This window comes from Aptenodytes patagonicus, unplaced genomic scaffold (assembly GCF_965638725.1).
Source record: "Aptenodytes patagonicus unplaced genomic scaffold, bAptPat1.pri.cur scaffold_64, whole genome shotgun sequence".
Taxonomy (NCBI): domain Eukaryota; kingdom Metazoa; phylum Chordata; class Aves; order Sphenisciformes; family Spheniscidae; genus Aptenodytes; species Aptenodytes patagonicus.
In genome coordinates, this window is record NW_027472014.1 from 423199 (window position 1) to 441974 (window position 18776).

The 18776-nt window shown below is 58.0% G+C and overlaps 1 pseudogene; it reads left to right on the forward strand.

Annotated features, from left to right (window-relative positions):
* Positions 1-14467: 14467 nt before the first annotated feature.
* Positions 14468-15425, forward strand: LOC143173328 (olfactory receptor 14A16-like; annotated as a pseudogene).
* Positions 15426-18776: the final 3351 nt, after the last annotated feature.

An 18776-nucleotide genomic window follows, 5' to 3' on the forward strand; every position in this document is an offset into this window, starting at 1 on the left:
GATAGATAGATAGAAATAGGTCTCCTTAAGTAATATTAAAAAAATAATAAAAATCAAGTTTCAAGAGTAAAGAACAAGATGGATCCGGAGCAGACCTGGCATCCTGAAAGCCAGGGAGAGAGAGGAACGTGTTTGCAACCACAGGCGTCCTTCTGCATGACTGCAGCCAACTGATGTCATGCTCAGGTTTCTCTGTAGATCTTGGCAAGGATGTTCAGAAGAAAAAGAAACAGAACAAGAACCAGAGAACAAACAGAGTGTGACCTGTGAGCTGAACAGCCAGCTTGATGTAAAACCAGGGAATACTGACAGCGATCCGATGAGAGGAGCCGGTGTCGACACCTTTTTGCTTCCTGGTGCTGAGAGAGATTGAGGAAAGGATGTAACTGTAAACTGCTGAAAACTGTAGAAATGTGAAGAGAGCATCTGTGGAGAACTTGTCCGCCTGGCCGGCATACTGTCATCGCAGTTATCATTAATGATTGGCATGAGATGATGAAACACTTGGGAAAATTCATTAGCTCCACAAGAACTGAGGTGAGATAGAAACACTCAGGACACTGGCTTCACATTTTTTTCATGCCCAGCTCTGAGCTTAAAGCTGAAAGTGATATTTCCTACTGTGCTGCAGCAGAGAAGTTTCCATATTGCTAAACACCAACCACATCTCCAACCCCTGCCTGGAGACAACATTGCCAACTGGCCAAAAACCTCAAATTATAAAACTCCTGCAGAAATGGGCTTCTCCCTGTTCACGGAAGCTGACAAGGGGAGCAGGTGGTCAGGCAGGAAAGGCGGCCCAGAAGGTGTCCACGGAGGGCTGGAGATGGTGGTCAGCCACCACCAGCGCAACAATGAGGGAGTTCTCCATCATGGCCACAAACCAGACTGAGAAAACAAAACCATAAGAGGGGAATCTCCGTTTCTGGGAGGTTCCCAAATCCTAAAAAGGGTAAACTCAGGGGAAGTTGTTTCATTTTATTTTTCCTCTTTCCTGCACGAGCTCTTCCTGGTGAGAAGATGAGAAGAAGAGATGAAGTGATAAAATCATGGTTTCTGTGAAGCTTGAGTAAATCCCAGACTTTTAACGTCGGGGCTCCGGGATACACTGCAGAGCAACAGGGAGATCCCGAGGGGACGTGAGGGTGAATGGTTGCCTTGGGGTGCCCCGAGAGGGCCCAGCTCCCCAGGGGCCATCCTGCCCCTCCCCGCCTGGGCGGCGGGTCACAGTGGGTCCCTTTGTGACCCCCTGCTATTTGACCCCCCAGCACTGCATATAGCCAGCGCGGCCCCACCCTGCAGTGTCCAGCAGGACAGTGACAGGACAGGGCAGGAGCGCGGAGCTGGCGAGGAGACCCCCCAAGCGCACCCTGCATCTTTTCCCGGCAGACCCAAGGCGTTTCCCCAAGGCTTCCCCCTTCCCCATCCCTACCGCCCCCTTACATCCCTCAGGATGGCAGAGAGGAGACCCCTTAGCCACCCCAGGGTGACCTGGGAGGAGGTGGGGGCTCCCCAGGAGAGCAGGTCTCCACCAGAGCCCGATGAGGTGTGTGTGGTCCAGCCGGTGCAGGCAGGTGAGCGAGGGGCTCCAGCATCGCATCCTCCAGCCCTGAGACCCCCCCAGGGAGACTGCGCCTGGGGAGTGGGCATGGGGACGAAGGGCAGAGCTCCTTCCTCTGCCCGCTCCTGCCTGCAGCTCCGCTCTACAGCCCTCCCTGCTCTCCTCCGTTGCTAGATGCCAGCTGGCTAGCTGTGTATGAAGAGGAACAGGAAACAGTGGACTTCATCCAGGCTTTTTTCGAGAGCTCAGAAAAGGTAACCGTGGCTATTTCTATTGCTGCTGTGCCAGTGTCTCCTGATGGGACCCACTGGCTATGCTGCCTGCTGCTAGGGGCGCTGCTGGCTGGGCAGAGCTGCTCTCCCGCATGGCTTTGCACCCCCAGTACTCTGGTCCCGCTGGCCATGTCTCGCCCTCTCACACTCCCCCTTTGTCTCTCTGTCCCCTGGCTGCCAGGAAGAGACCGAGAAGATGCGGTTCCTCGAGTGCATCTGCACCCTCTGCAGAGCTGCCAGGCACAAGGGCTTGTTGCAGGGCCTGGATGTCTTCTGCCACAGATTTGAGCTGGCCGAGAGCATCAAGGTGAGGGGACACCCGGAGGGTCTGGGGAAGGGGGCAGGGTCCCCGGTCACTGGCACATGGCAAGGACAGCATTTGGACAGGAGCAAACATACGTGGACACCCCAAGGGGACTCAAGTGCTGCTGAGAAGGCCTGCCAGCAAAGACCCCAGCACCCAGGGCGGCAGGGACCACATTGGGGTCTGCTGGCACTGGGTGCTGGTGGCTGCCAGGTCCTTTATCCCGATTGTGCTCTGCAGGCACTGCTGGAAGAGGAGCCCAGGGACCACCTGCACACGGCAGTGCGGCAGCTTGCCATGGATGCCATCGCTGCCTTGAGGTACCTGCCCATCCCTCCTGGGCACCCCTGCCCCAGAGGACCATGTCCACCTGTCCAAGGCCTCGAGGCACGCTGCCAGCACCAGTGTCCGACAGACCCCTCTCTCTCTTTTTGCAGCTCAGTGGAGACAGTGCTGGAGGGCCAAAAGAAAAGCCTCATACATGCCTGCTTCACCAGTGTCTTCTTGCTTCCTCCAGAAGAGGACATGCAGGGCCTGGATGCTTCTCTCTACTTCCAGGTAAGTGCTGGGTGAGCCCCCAGTCCCTCTGGGCTGCTCCCTGGCTGCCCCGTGCCAGGAGATGACTGGAGATCCAAGGCAGGTCAGGGTCTTGGTTTTGCTTTCCCACCTTCATCCCTTCGTCCCCTTCCCATGGGCCTGGCCACGTCCAGGCTTGTCTGCCCCGAGGCCTTCCCCAGGCACCGCGAGGCAGCACAGGTGTCCTCCTTGGTGCTGGGAGTCCAGATCCATCTCCTGGGGATGAGAGGGCCTGCCGAAAGATGCCACCACCCTTCGTCCTCCTTGCAGACCCTGGATGCCATGGACAGCATGCTACGCGTGTTGGTGTTCAGCTCTCCTGCCTCTGGCCTCAGCGAGGAGCTGCAGACTATCTTGAAGGTCTGGCATTTGCAAAGAGCAGGGTTGGCAGGGGCTGTTCATCACCCTGGAGGTGATGCGGGTGTCCATCACACCTGCAGTGCCACGCAGGGTGCCCACCTCCCTTGGGGGAGCTGGGGGCTGCCCACTGTGCTCTTCTGGAGCTCGGTGTCCCCTGGCTGCAGTCAAAGTCCCTTTCCCCTCCACAGACTTTCCCAAGTAATAGGAGGAATTTGGCCCCTCTCCTTTGGTACCACAGCGGTGGCAGCTGGTGCTGCTGTCCCCCCACTTCCCAGTCTCCCCTGCTTTCCTCCCCAGACCCAAATGGGGCAGAGACCCACTGGGACCTGCCCGTCCCGCACGGGGAGCCCAGCTCTGAAGCTCTCTTCTCCTGGCTTCCCAGGGGGCCATACTCCTGAGCCTGGACTGTGTGAGTCTAGCCGGGAGTTCAGCAGTGCTGCTTCTGCTGGAGTGGGTGTCAGCTCACAGGGCAGATCGGCAGCTTCTCTCCTCTCCTCTCCTCTCCTCCCAGATGCTGCTGACTTTCACCAACTCCAAAAGTGCAGCTGTGCACGCAAGGGCCTTGAGGAGGATTCAGAAGCTGAGCCATTTCTTGGCCAGATGTTCCTCACTGGAGGTAAGGAGCCAGGCAGCCTCCAGCCAGGACATGTCCCCTTTCCTGTGCACCGGAACAGCCTGCAGCTCAGGGTTCCTGCCAGGCACTGGGGCACTCAGCAAGGCTCTGCCCTGAAGCGAGGGTCTTGGTCGTATGGGCTCCTCTCCCCAGTCCCCTCTCTGCCAGGAGCCAGAGCTGCACCCAGCAGGGCCCTGCAAAGCTCTGACCCACCTGAGATCCAGCCCTGGGCCCACTTGGGTTCAGGGCTTCAGCCCCACCTGCCTTGCCTCAGCCCTTCTGCTGTTCTGCTTCCCTCCCCCAGGCCTGGCAAGATGAGTTCAGCTGTGGCTGCTACAGAGAGATCCAGATCCCCATCCTGGGACAGCTGCTGGGATGTCTCATCCTTCTCAGCTCTTGCAAGGAAGAAGAGAGCAGCCACGTGGCTTCGGATGCTCTTTATTCCATCTACAGATTCATCTGTCAGCGAGAAAGTAAGAGGAGCTGTGTCGTGGGCTGCGTCCCTCCACACACAGACATCTGCTCATATGTCCGCTCATTTTCCTGAGCATTGTGATGGACCATTCTTGTGCTTGCTGGAGGCTCTCTGTGAAAGTCTGCCAGCTTCCCTGACCTCCCTGGCCCTTCGCAGCTGCTTCCTATAGGATCCCAGCTATCATTTTCCTGCAGAGGCGGAGTGCTTACCTGAAGTTCAGGATCCACTCTCTGCTGCTCTCCTTCCTCGTTCCTTTCAGGATCTTGAGCCCCACTGTTTCGTGGTCCCCACAGCCACAGATACCATTGATTACCACATCCTGAAACCAGTTCTTCCCTCTCCTTGAACAACAGATCAGGCTGGGCATCACCCCGGCTAGTCCCTCCAATGCCTGTAGCAGGAAGCTGTCCCTGATGCCCTCCAGAAATCTCCTTGACCACTTGCATCCTGCCATCTTGCAATCAGGGCACGTGACAGAGAGACCTCCCCGAGTGCTTTCAGGAAAACTTCATCCACTTCCTCTCCCCCACACGGGAGGCTGTAACACGCTGCCACCGCCATGCCACCAGCACCGCCTCTCTGCTGCTCCTGACCCACATGCTCTCTCCCAGACTGTTGATTGTCCCCCATGCTCTCCTTCCACTTTCCCAGGCCCTGAGCATTTGCATACATACACTTGAGGCAGGTGCCTCTCATCCGTCTCCATCATTCCTGAGGTCCCTCTTGTTCCCTTTGCTTTACACTCCTGCCCACCACCTCCTCCCCTGCCTGTGGGTTGTAACCCCCCTCCTCAGCCATTCATAACCTAAAGCTCTTTTCAGCGTTTGGTAAGCTTGTTGGCAAAGATGCTACGTCCTACCAACTGCTCTGTGTTTCTCCCTCCCCTTTTAGGTAGGACGCTGTCAGAGGACAATCCAGAGCATCAACAGGACCACAGGGAATGGGAAGCTGAGAGCACCTCCTCGTGTTCTTTGCTCTACAAAGCGAGCACCCTGACCATGGTAATGAGTTCCTCCCTTGCTGAGACACATTCAGCAGGAGACTTGTCTGAGCAAAGGGACCCAGAATCAGCGGGGCTGGCATGGCCTCACTGTCCCTGGTGAGAGGGTTCCTGCTGTCCCCGAGCAGGGACTATCCGAGGGCCGCACTCCAGTGTCCCAGCAGCAGCTCCAGCCCTCCTGGCCACCAGCAAGCTCTGGTTCTCTATAGGGCCAAGCAGCACCATGAGGGCAGTCATGTGACGTGTCTTCCCTCCCTCCCTTCCTTCCTCCCTCCCATAGGCATGCAAAAATTACCTCTGGCCTTCTGAGAAGACAGACATCGTCCTCACAGCCATTGAAGCCCTGAGAGACTCCAGCATCTACGACAAGCAGGTGGCCAGCAGCGTGCTGAACATGACCATGGGAGAACCTGCCTTCTGGCTGACAGATGTAAGCAGGCTCTGGCTGGATTGCCTGGCCCTTGAGCCCTTTCAAGCCTTGGGCCTTGCCCTGCCTTTGCCCTGCCTGTCCCTGCCTTTGCCCTGCCTTGCCTTGCATCAGGCACCTAAAGCCATTTTAAGCCACCAGAGAGGGATGGGAAGTTTCAGTGGTGGCAGCTGAGGAAATGGCTGCACTCCAGTGGCAGCACCATCCTCACCTGTGTCCCCTCCAGGTGCCAAGCATCGTGGGGTGCATCCATGAAAGCCTGGAGTACACCAGCACGGTGTCAGCCCGGGCGAGCCTGGATGCCCTACTTATCCTGCTGGCCTGCGAGTACCCGAGGGAACTGGTCTTCAGCATGTTGATCCGCGTTCCACTGTGTGACAGGTATCAGCCCCGACAGCCCCAAGGGCTTGTTCCCTGTGGGGAGAGGGGCTCAGAGACTCTCTGGCTGCCAGACCCACGGAAAACTGCAGGACGTCCCTGAGGAGCAGGGCCCTCCATCCCACCACACTTTCCAGCCCTGGTGGGTCATCCAGGCCTGCAGCAGCCAAAGCCGGCCAAGCCAGAGCCCAGAGCCACCATGCTCTTCCCTGCCTCACAGGGAACACCACCTCAGCTCTCTCCTGCTTGCCCCCACACGAGCGGGGTGGGCAGGGCCTGGGCTGCGAGACAGCCCGGGAGTGGTCAGGCTAGCCTGGGCACAGTGCCGTGGCCGAGGCAGCCCGCTGACGAAATGCTCTGTGCTTGGCAGCACCGCCCTGGCCATGTGGGAGCTGATGTTTTTCCAGAACAAGATACCGACTGAGTTCTCGACTGAGCTGATGAAGATTGTTAAGTCGCGGAAACGGCGGCACTGCAAGCTGATAAGCGCTGCCGTGTTGCATGCCTGCAACATACAGGAGGCGGTAAGTGACCAGACCTGGGCTTGCTCACCCTCGGGGATGTGCATGGCCGGGGACAGGAGACACTCATCACCACCCATGTGTCCTGCCTCCTTTGTGCCAGCTCTTGCTCTCCAGTCACTCCTCGGAGGCGTGAGAGCAAGAGGCTGCCAATGGTCAGAGGACAGGAGGAGCCGGCAAAGACACTGTGCCGTCCTCCATGGTCAGGGCTGCCCCCAGGATGGGCTGCCTGGCCCCAGTGCCCTTGCCCTGAGCTGCCAGTGGGAAGCAGGAGCCCCGCAGGCTCTGCCCGTCTCTCACCGCTATCTTTATTTCAGGTGAAAGACTGCACCAATGCTCAACAGCCGAGTTTTTACTCCCTGACACTCCTCCAGGAGTACCTGAAGTGTCCAAATCCAGGGTTTCTCTCGCTGGTGCTCATGGGTCTCATCACCGCCTCGGAGAGACCTGAGACGGTGAGCAAGGATCCGAGTTGAGCCACGTTGGCCAACGCAGTGGCTTGGCCTTGGCTGGCAGTCAGGAGCTGGGATGACGGCTCCCAACACCCTCCCTGCCATGGACGGGGCTGGTGGGTGCCTGGGGTAGCTTTCCAGGCCTGGAGGGTTACCAACCCATCTGCCCCTTTGGGCTGGTCAGAAAAGGGGGTGGCTAAGCAGGGGACAGGAAGTCTTTGCTTTCCTGCCCCCCCTGCCCTACCCCTGCTCTCCCGCATACCATGGCCACCACCAGCCAGGGGGCTGCTACAGCGATTCCTGGGCCAGGAGCTGGAGGGGAGGCTGGTGCTCAGTGACCAGAGCATGTTTGCCAGGGTGGTCTTTGACCGCTTCTCAAAGAGGAAATACTGTGCTTCATCTAGGCAAGACAAATTCACGTCCTGCTGCCTGATGTTGTGGAGACCCTGCAGGATGCCAACAAAGACATCAGGATGAAGGCCCTGCTGGTCTTCCGAAACGTGGTGTGTCATATGAAGAGGAAGAAGGCCAGCTGCATCGCTCTCCAACTCTCAGAGAAGCTCCTGCCACTCTTTGATGATGTAAGGCTGCTGCGGGAGCCTAGGCCCTGCAGATGGATGCTCGTCCATGACAGCTGCCCTTCAGCCCAGCCCTCTGGTCAGGACATTCTCCCCTCCTTAATCCCTCGAGGGATGTCTTCTGGGCTCTTCAGCCCACCACAGCTTCTCCCCAACAGCTTGATGCCTCCAGGCGACTTGAGACCCCTGTACTGGAGCCCAGCCTGGCCCCCGTGCAAAACATCTGCAGGCCAAGAGCTGCTCTCCAAGCCCCAAGGGCTTCCCCAGCTGTGTTGCCATGCAGCTGTGTGCAGGATCTGACCCCAGAGCATCTCCCCTCCCATCGGCCATGCTAACACCCTTGCTTATCCTGTCCTCCTCCCTACCAGGAGTGCAGCCAGCTGCGAGAGCTCGCCATCCACCTCTTCAAAGACCTGATGAAGGCTGTGGTGTGCTGCCACAAGAAGAGGATGAAGACTAAAGTGTGGAGGGTGCTGGTCCCGCTCTTCTTCCACATGAGTGACCAGACCCAGAGCGTGGCCAAGGTGCAGATTTCAGAGCTGGCCAGTGATATGGGGAAGGGCGTGATGACACCACGGGGGTGGCCTAGGTGTCATGGGCAAGGGCTGCTGGCAGCTGGCATGGACATTTCCCAGAGCTGCCCTACCTGGTCCAGCAGGTCTTGGCAGCAGCAGCCCGTGGCCACTGAGGCCTGAACACACCCTAAGGGCTTCCCAGATTTCCCTGCAGGTGTTGGAGACCAGGCCTTTGAGCCCCAACCCCTGCCTCCCCAGGGTTGTGCCTAAGAGTACCCCAGATGTTTAGGCCAGGACATGTCCCAGCTCCCTAAGGGCAGGATCACCCCAGGGCTCAGAGCACTGCCCACCTGGAACTGGGGCAGCCCTGGCTGAGGAGCCAAGAGTCCCGTTGGGGATGCCATGGGAGGTGCTGCTGGCTCTGTCCTGCCCCGGTGTCTCTGAGACTGTGGTCCTCACTGCCTACAGCCATGGGCCCACAGCTCTTGAGAATCTCTGTTCTGCTGGCCAGCAGCATGAGATACCTGAGGTGGTGGCTGGGAACAGCTGGCAGTCTGGCCAAGAGGAGAGGGACACCAGGTCTCCTTCCCCAGGCCACGGTGCCATCTCCCATCCTCTGTTGCTCTGCAGGTCTCTAGGAAAGCCCTCCTTGCCGTGGCGGAGATCCTGGAGTGGGAAGAGCTCAAGCACCTGATCCAGACGCAGCAGACATGGAGGATCGGAGAGTGCTTGGTGAGGACAACCCCCAAGCCCCAGGGCCCATAACCCAGAGCTGCATCGTCCTTCCCTGCCCTCGAGCACAGGGGCCCTAAGGGCTCTTCTCCAGGGCTTTCTCCCCTCCTGGCTCCCAAGGGTGTTGAAGGAGACCCCAGCCCATCTGGGCCCTGGGCAGATGGACAGAGAGGTCTCAAGACTCCTAGACCCGCCTCTGCCTGCGTGTGTCTCTGGATCTCAGGCACATAAGGGCTCCTGGCTGGGAGATGGGAATGGCCTGGGTGGGAAGGGGGTCGTTGGGAGGAGGGACTGGTCCGGCAGACTGGGGAGCGTCCGTTCCAGCCACATGCCCTTGTGCTCTCTGCAGCTGGTGAAGGACAGGAGGAGGGTTGAAGACTACCTGCATCAGAGCATGCCATACCTGAAGGACGCTCAGGCCACCTTGCAAGAGATGGCCATCAGGTTCATCGGTGAGCCACAGCCCCCGGGGTCCCTCTTCTGGCAGCCTGGCCCCCGTCCCCACCACTGTGCTGGCAGCGAGGGGCAGCTGGGGACATGCTGGGGAGCGGGAGGTCTGATAGAGCTCTCTGCTCAGGGCTTGCGGCGCGGCACTCCAGGAACCAAAGCAAGGAGAAGCTGAGTGAGATCTGCCACGGTGAGTATGGCCGGGGCTGGTGGGGCAGGGGACAGAGCCTGGGCAGGGTGCTGCCTTGCCTTGCCCTGCACCAGGGAAACGCTTCCAGGGCAGAGGAGCATCTCGGGAGCATCTGAGGCATTCCTGGCCAGCAGCTTCCAGCTCATCCATTGGTCCCACCTGCTCCTCCTGGCCAGGGAAAGAGACGGGTGGGGCTGGTATGGTCTGGAGGGGATGCCTGAGGGTCTCTGCAGATGGAGGGGGGGTTCATCTCGGCTCTGTTTCCTTTTGCCGCAGCCCTTCAGGCCGTGGAGGAAGACAGCGAACCCTCCATCTGCTCCCTGGCAGCTCAGACGATACTGATCCTGACATCTCCAAGGGCACAGCACTCATCAGTGTGGTCCCTGCGGGTGCTGTGCTGCTGGCCCTGCTGAACCAGGCAGAGGTGCATCTCTCCTGGGGAAGAATGGATGTATTTGATTAAAGCTACTACAACAAGCTCAGTCTCGTGGTGTCCTTCCTTCAGACGGGGAGCACCCCCAGCGTGCCGAGCAGACAGTGTCATTCCTGGCCTCTACTGCCAGGAGGGAGGACGTCAAATCCCGAGCATTAGAAAGCTCCTCACCACCCTTGGCCAGCAGCTCCCTGCTCTGGGGCCAAGCCCAGGCTGTCACCTCGGGGTCCTGGAGGAACCTCTGCTGTGCCAGGGCTGGGCTGGAGGTCCCCTCTCCCAGCATGCCCTGGGGTGAGGGACTACCTCTTCCAGACCAAAGCTCTGAAGAGGAAAAGTTTGGACCGTAGGGATGTTCCTGGTGGGTCATTCCCACACTGCCCGTCATCCAACTCTGCCTCCCTGGGATCAGAAGGCAGACGATGTGAGGGCTCCTACCATTCCCTTTGGCCAAAAAACCAGCCACCCTACTCAGGCCTTTGTCAACCTGTCCATTGGACTTGAGTAACAATCAACGTGAGCAACTTCACCATCAGATGTCATGAAGCCAAAACCACCGTGAGGGACTCTGTCGTCTTTTCAAGCAGCGTAAGCTGTCACCAGAAGGCAGCTGATGTACTTGAGGTGTCTTGGACATGTGACTCATCCCAACAAAACACAGCAAGAAGCTCCATGAGAGTCAGTGAGCAGAGGGCACCTATGACCTGGAGAACTTTGTGAGCCAGTGGAAAAGGAGAACCACATCCGCCTCTCCGTCTTCCCCTTCTCCTGTTTGGGTTGCTTCAGAGTAGCACAAGCTGTCAAAAGACCAGCCAGAAATGTGAGAATAGGAGGTCCCGCTTAGGAGTATGGAGCCAATGGCTCCCATGTTAATGAAAGGGGTTATCATCGTGGTCATGATGTGCTCCACAGCTGACAGCTCATGAGAACTGCAGCTCTCCTCACAGCTGAACCATCGAGATGGGCTCTCCCGTTGAGTTTCTCCAGTGAGCACTAGCTGAGGAGCACATGCTGTTGACACCCTGACCCCGTGCAAAGCCCACGTGGCTTCTCTACATACACAGCCAGGCATGAACAGCAGAAGAACCTGAAGTGCCTGAGGAAGCCAGCTTCAGAAAGTTAGTCTCACCTCTACAGATCAGGTCACAGCTTAAAGGCGTGACAAAAATTGTGTCAACCAGCCCCTTCACTGGAGAGAATCTGCCTGTGGTCACGTCCCCTCACAGGGAACACATCCAAGCAGCACTCCCTTCTCCCATCATTAGAAGGGCAGCATCATTATGGAAGAAACGCTGTGTGCTGGTTTGAGAGAGAGAGATCAGAAAAGCAGATGTAGCACATCTCTCATGGTCTGTCTCATACTTAGTTTCATTGCCCTTTGTCCGTCGTTCTTGAAAAACATTTTCATTGTCTTCCGTAGAATAGTCCTGTGCGAACTCAACTCCGCTTTGATCCATGTTAAGGCGTGTTTTCCCAGAAACTCTTCTTCACCGCGCTCTGCTTCATCTTGGTCTTCTTCTGGAACTGGATTCTCTTGATCACATTGAAATCTCCTCCTCTTGGTTATGCTGCCTGGCTAACTTTTCTTTAACACCTCTCCAAAGAGCTATCAGGAAAAGGGATGAGATGACACAGACAGTTCTTCCTTCAAAATCCAGCGTCCCTGTCTCACTTGATTTACATGGGAAATGACCAAAGGAGCGGAAGTCCCCTTGAGTCTCTCCCCATGTACATCCAGAGAAAGAACTGCAAGCTAATGGTGTCCATTTGCTCTTAGATTTTAAAAAGCCAACTCCGCTATTTTGTTCACAAAGCAGCCTGCTTCCTGAGTTTCGGAGCACAAAGTTCTTAAATAGGAAGCATTGCTACGAAGCTGAGTTAGGAGGTAAAGTTGCTCACCGCCTTATTACATACACAAATGCTTTCTGAGTCAGCTAACATTGTTTAAAACAAACTTCATGGTTTTACCTTCCACCGTTCATTGTCTTGGTGGAAAATAGCAGACAGGAGGAGGGAGGAAGGGAGCTGGGGAGGGGGCCCAGCCGCCCTGTGCAGCTCCAGGAGGGCCGAGAGGTGTAACACGGCCGCCCCTGCACCACGGCCCTGGGTGAGGGGAGCGTGGCCCCTGCTGCACACAGCCCTATGGGGGTGGGGCGGCCTCTGCTGCACGCGTCCCCGTGAGGAGAGTTTGGGGCCTGGCTGGGGACCTGTGGGTCTGTAGGGGAGAGGGAACCTGGGACCTGGGCAGGCCAGGGGGGACTGAGGGGGTCTGGGGGGGCTCTGGGCTGCCTGGGGGGAACTGAGGGTGTTGGGGGCCTGGGGGGAAATCAGGGGGTCAAAGGCGGCCTGGGGGGACTGAGGAGGTCAGGGGTGTCAGGGGGCCGACCGGGGCGGGGTGTGGGGAGTCTGGGGGGAACTAAGGGCATCAGAGGGTCTGGGAGTAGCTGAGGAGGATAAGGATGTCTGGGGGAGCTGATGGGGTCTGGGGTAGAACTGAGGGGTTCAGGGCTGTTTTGGGGTGACCCCATGGGGGTCTCAGCCACCAGGCACTGGGGCGGGAACGGTGTGTGTCCTGAAAACCACTTACGGGGGGGGACTGGCATGAGTGAGGCAAGTGAGAGGCTCTGTAAGTGTCTGTATCTTCCCCAAACCTGGTGTGCACGGGGCGTGCGTGTGCATTCACCAGCAAACTTCAAGCTGGACCAGCTGGTGACTAGGGGGGCCTCGGGTCCCGGCTGGGGTCTCAGGCAGGCAGAGGGTCCGTGCTGGCACCTGGGGAGATGGGCGGGTGTGGGGTGCCCGCAGGACAAATGCGTGAGTGCTGCCTGTTTGCAGGCAGCACCAAGATGGACCAGCCAGCGAGTAGGGGACCGTGGGGTGGGTCAGAGGAAAGAGATCTGGGCAGGGGTACCAGGGGGACAGAGGGGCCGTGCCAGTATGCGAGGGATCCATGACCATGTGTGTGCTTGTGAACACAGAGAGTGTCGTGTGTGTGCCTGCACTGGTGACCTCCTGTCTCTGCCAGCCCAAGAGGAGGAGGGGACGTGGCTGGCTGTGTGTTTCAGGTGAGTCCTAAGGAGTGGCTTGGAGCGGTGGCCAGTCTTGACATCCCTTAAGACGTGGGTCTGTGGGTTGCATGGGGGGAGATGGATCCCACTTCATGCCGAGGGCTTCCAGCTGGGGATGAGATGCCTGCATTGCTTCGGCTGAATCCCTGCCTGGCACAGGCTCCAACCAACAGCTCTCTGTCACTGCTTGTGTGTCCTTTTTGTTATGGGTCAAGAATACCAGTGTCCAGAGGGAAACATTTACACCTCTCGTAGACATCCATGCTCCAGTAGGACAAACCATGCTTTTGGAATCGGCCTCGCTCCACTGTGCCTCTGAGAGCCTGCCCGGAGCTGCCAAACATCTCAGATCGTCTCCCTTCTCTTATGTGGACTGAGGAGATGTTGCACGGCAGAAGCCGGCACCTCTTCAGACCCCCTGACGCTGCCCTGAGTGCCCGGCTGCCTCTGCCCTGGCCTCTCTCAGCCAGACCCTCGCTGTCTATTTGCTTGTTTCTCCACTTGTCTGTGTTATTGTTATTTCATTCTTGCTGTCAGGCTCCCTAGGGATGGGAATTTCAGCTACAGAGTCACACACTGATCTTGTTGGTCAATTCATGCGGGTGTGTGCATGGGAACAAGTGTCCCAGCTTTCCTCTCACCTGTGGGGCTGGTTTTCCCTTAATCAGATGCTATCGTTAGGACACTTGGCTATCTCCTTGGGGTGTCCTCCCAAGCTGTGAGCTGCCCTTCAGGATACAGACCTGTCCCATAGCTCCTTTGTGTTATCCGAAAGCCCCACAGAGAAACGCAAAGACTCTACGACTGCGGAAATGCTGTTGGGTTGGTGAAATGAGCCATGTGTGTCCTTGGCTAGAAGTGGGGTGCTGAGACCTTGAGAAAGGGTGAGACATTTAGCGGTCTGCACTGGAGCCCTCTGCTCTCAGCAGTGTCTGGTTGTTTCTCAGGGTAACACGAGAGTGTGATCACCCTCCAGCTCATGAATAACAAGCCCATGGCAGCTCAGAACAAGTCAGAGGGACAGACATTCTGCACTAAGCCACAGGCAATCCTTTTGCCTCACAGGACTCGCTCTGTTCTCCTCGAGTGCAGCAGAAATGCTGAGGGCTTCTGACATCCAAGAACAATCCCCAGGGGAGTTAGGGGGAGCTGCAAGAAGCCCCAAGCCTCTCAATCTGCCTTCTGGCATCTCAGTTCCTCAGCACTGGGAGTGCCGATGCTGACAGGCCCTTCTGCGTTAGGACCGGTTTCACCTGACAAAGTCAAACACCAGGACTGGCCCCTGCCCCCTCTGTTCCCATGAACCCACTGCTGCAGAGCAGGGCTGACTCCTTGGCAGCCAGCGGGCAGAGGCCCTGCTCCTCACAGCACATTCAGCCAGCACCGACCAGAGCTCCAGCCACGGAGCTGAGGAAGGTTTCCTGGAAAAGGAATGAGGGGCGGGGGGGGCGGGGGGTGTAGCAGGGTGAAGGTCTAGGAGAAAGGCTTTGATTTTCCTCAGAGAAGTCTCCCCTAACTCTTCATTGACTGTTCCTCTGAGAACAGGACCCCGTGCCCAGAAAGAGCAGATGTCCAACAGCAGCTCCATCACCCAGGTCCTCCTCCTGGCCTTCACTGGCAAGAGCTGCAGCTCTTGCACTTCTGTCTCTTCCGGGGCACCTTCCTGGCTGCCCTCCTGGGAAACGGCCTCATCATCACCGCTATAGCCTGTGACCACCGCCTCCACACCCCCCATGTACTTCTTCCTCCTCAACCTCTCCCTCCTTGACCTGGGCTCCATCTCCAACACTCTCCCCAAAGCCATGGCCAATTCCCTCTGGGACACCAGGGCCATCTCCTACGCAGGATGTGCTGCCCAGGTCTTTCTGTTTGCCGCCTTGGTTGGAGCAGAGTATTGTCTTCTGACTGTCATGGCCTACGACTGCTATGTGGCCATCTGCAAACCCCTGCACGATGGGACGCTGGTGGGCGGCAGAGCTTGTGCCCACACGGCAGCAGCTGCCTGGGGCAGTGGGTTTCTCAATGCTCTCTTGCACACTGCCAATACATTTTCCATACCCATCTGCAAGGGCAATGCTGTACATCAGTTCTTCTGTGAAATCCCCCAGGTCCTCAAGCTCTCCTGCTCAGACTCAGACCACCTCAGGGAAGCTGGGCTTCTTGTGGTTAGTGTCTGTCTAGCTTTGGGGTGTTTTGTTTTCATTGTGGCGTCCTACGTGCAGATCTTCAGGGCTGTGCTGAGGATCCCCTCTGAACAGGGATGACACAAAGCCTTTTCCATGTGCCTCCCTCACCTGGCCGTGGTCCCCCTGGTTGTCAGCACCGGCATGTTCACCTACCTGAAGCCCCCCTCCATCTCCTCCCCATCCCTGGATCTGGTGGTGGCTGGTCTGTACTTGGTGGTTCCTCCAGCAAACCCCCTCATCTACAGCATGAGGAACCAGGAGCTCGAAGATGCACTGAAGAAGCTGATTCAATCACTTGTCTTTCAGCAGCAATAAGCTGCCCCTGTCTCTTCACAAGTGATTTCCAATGTATCTGGGGAACCTCCTGTGCTTTGGGCATTTTATCTGCCCCGCCAGCGAGGAGGCTGGGGTGCACAGAAAGCAGGGAGGGGACACAGTTGGGACAGCTGACCCCAGCTGACCAAAGGGATATTCCACACCACATGACGTCATGCTCAGCAATAAAACTGCGGGGGGAGGTTGGCAGGGGGGGCCACTGGCCGGGCATCGGTCAGTTGGTGGTGAGCAATGGTTTTCATTTGCATCACTTGTCTTTCCTGGGTTTTACTTCTCCCTCTTTGTTATTTTCCTTTTCATTACAGTTTTCATCATTATTATTATTATTATTATTATTATTATTATTGTTATTATTATTGTTATTATAGTTCATTTCAATTATTAAACTTTTTATCTCATGAGTTTTCTCACTCTTACTCTTCCGATTCTCTCCCCCCATCCCGCTGGGGGGAGTGAGCGAGCGGCCGTGTGGTGCTCGGTTACCGGCTGGGGTTAAAGCACAACAGTCCTTTCTCCACCCCCTGTTCCATGCCGTTCAGGTCAGGCTCAGGTCCCACACTATCCAATGCATCCCCATGAACCACCACTCCCCTTCCCATCCTTTGCTATAACACACAGGTACCATTCCCTCCGTCTATGGACCACCCCTGTAAAATGTCGATAAAATCTCCACAAAATGCCCAGTGAGGCCCTTGGGCCCGTGACTTTGGGCTCCATCTGTTATGGTGGTCGCTCGGGACAGGACGGGTGGTGTGTTGCGTGGAGTTACTGGGCACCAAAGCCAGCCCAGATGGGAACCAAGAGGTTCCCCTCCTTTCCAGGGTCCAAAGCGTCATTTGCAGCATCTAGCCCATCCTTTCAGTGCCCAAAGCCCCGGTTTTGGGGCCCAAATCCTCATTGTTCGGGTCCCAACCTGTCTTTTATGACCCACAGCCATTTCTAGGGCCCACAGTCTCACTTTGAGGGTCTAAACCCTCAAGGCGGAGCTGTCGCCTGGCAACCTCCGCCCAGAAGTCTATGGGGAGGCCGTGGACCCAGGACAGCCAATCGCATTTGAGGAGGCGGGGGCAAGGCACGTGCTTGAATGTAAGCAGACAGCCAATCAGATGAAACATCACCCCAGGGGAGGGCGGGCACTGGTGGGGGAGGAGTGACCCCTCGGGCAGCCAATAAGAGAGAGCATCACCTCAGGGGAGGGTGGGCCTGAAGCCGGGGCAGAGTGACAGCCCAGGTGGCCAACCAGATGTCATCACCTCAGGTGAGGGGCGGGCACCGCAGCGCAGCAGCCTGACCACCTGGGGGCCAATCAGAGGCAGCATCACCGCAGGGCAGGAGACGGACAGCCCTCCTGACCTATGCCAGCAAAGACCCAGGTGAGAAGAAGGCGGGCTCTGCTGGCAGCCAGGCCGAGTTTCAACATGGGGCACGTGGGGCCTGCCCCGAGGCCGAGCAGCCCCTGGCCCAGGCTCGGGGCCCCTCTTCCCCCCTTCCACCCCTCCCCCCTCTCTCCCCTCCGCCCCCCCCCAGCCACCCCTGTGTACTGGAACCCCCTGTCTTCATGGGAGCCACCGGCTCCCAGAGCGTCAGTATCCCGTGGCCGTGCCACTAGGCGGCAGCCATGGGCCACGGGGCTTCTCGCCGCCATCGCTGCCAGCATCCAGCTGACGGTGGCGAGGACATGACGGTGAGGCCGCCGGGATGGCGGTGGGGTGGATGAGGAGGGGTGGGGGTGGTGCTTGCCGTGGGGCTGCCCGCCATCCCCTCACCCACATCCCCTCCCCGCAGCCCAACCCCACAGCAGCCTGAAGGGTGGTGAGGAGGGGAAGGACATGGCTGCCATCCAGCGTCTCCCCCCTGAGATGGTGAGTTGAGTAGGGGTGGATGGCGGGGCTGGGGTCTCCCCCTGAAAGCAGGGGGGGTCCCAGGGTTGATGCTCTCGCCCCCTCTCTCCCCACAGCTACTGCACATCGTCTCCTTCCTGACGCTGCCCGACCTGCTGAGACTGGGCCAGACCTGCCGCTGCCTCCACGAGGTGTGCGGCAGCGAGGCCGCCTGGCACCACCGCTGCACCCCTCTCCCTCCCTGCTGCCGCCAGCGCCTGGCCCTGCAAGAGGGCCGCCATCCTCAACTGCGAGTCTGCCCTTGCCAATGGGGGGAGAGGGTGGCACTTTGTCCCCCAGCTGGTGACAATGTCCCTGCTTTCCCCCCTCCAGACACCAAGGGGCTGTACCTCCAGAGCCTGGGCCGCTGCCGGCAGCGAGCGCTGATGGCCTCCATCCTGTCTCCCCCCTCCCATGACTATCACAAGCTGGTGCCTGCCCAGCAGCACCTCTTCCTCCTGGATTATGGCGGGACCACCTTCTTCCTCCGTGACTCCAGCCGCCGCGCCTGCCACTGCCAGGCCCTCTCCTGCGGCGTCAAGGATGTACGCCGACCCTTTCCCCCATGCCACTGCCACGCGGGGTGACCATCCCCTCCTCCCCACAGGTGACAGTGGATGCCCGTGGGGAGCCCGCCCCCGTCTACGCGCTGAGGGGGCAGGAGCAGTGTGACACCCTGGAGGTGTACAACCCCGCCGACACCCAGCCCGTCTTCCGCATCAGCTTCCCCCCTCCATCCGCTTCCGGTAGGTGGTCGTCACTGGGACGGAGACGACGTGGACCCTTCTGCTGCTCACGGGTTGGGGGACACACTGAGGGGATGGGGGGGGACACCTTGGGGTGAGGAGGAAACTGGGGGGGGGAGGGGACACCCCAAATTCAGCCCCCTGACCCCCCATCTTTTAACAAGGGGGGGGCAGGTGTACAACCTGTGGCTGGGCGTGGCCCACTTGGCCCCACACCCCATTGGCCTCCGCCAGCCCATCCGCACCATGGTCACTGGCTACGGCGCCGGCGCCTTCCTCACGGTACGTCCCCCCCCAAATCCCCTAAATTCACCCCCAAAACCCACCCCCTCATGTGACCCGCGATCTCCCGCAGAGATGGGGGATGTCTTCCTGCAGGCGTGAACCTCGGGGTGCCCTGCCCACCCTTGTCGGAGTTTCCCCTTGTTCAGCCATTCCTCCACAATTCCCCCTTCTTGTTTTTGAGCAACCCATATCGTAGAAATAGACTTGTTAATCATTCTTTGCATACATTGTAATAAGCAAGGAACACACAGTAATATGCATAAAAATATAATCAGACACAGTCCCATAATCTTTATTAAGCTAACTAGCCAGCCACTAAAACCTAACTTGTCAAACATTTTGGTTAACCAATCCCACGGATCCTCTGTTTTTAATTTCTGGACTCCTTCTTTTAACATTTGAATACTACGGTGAATTGACTCGGAGTGATCCGATAAGTTCATA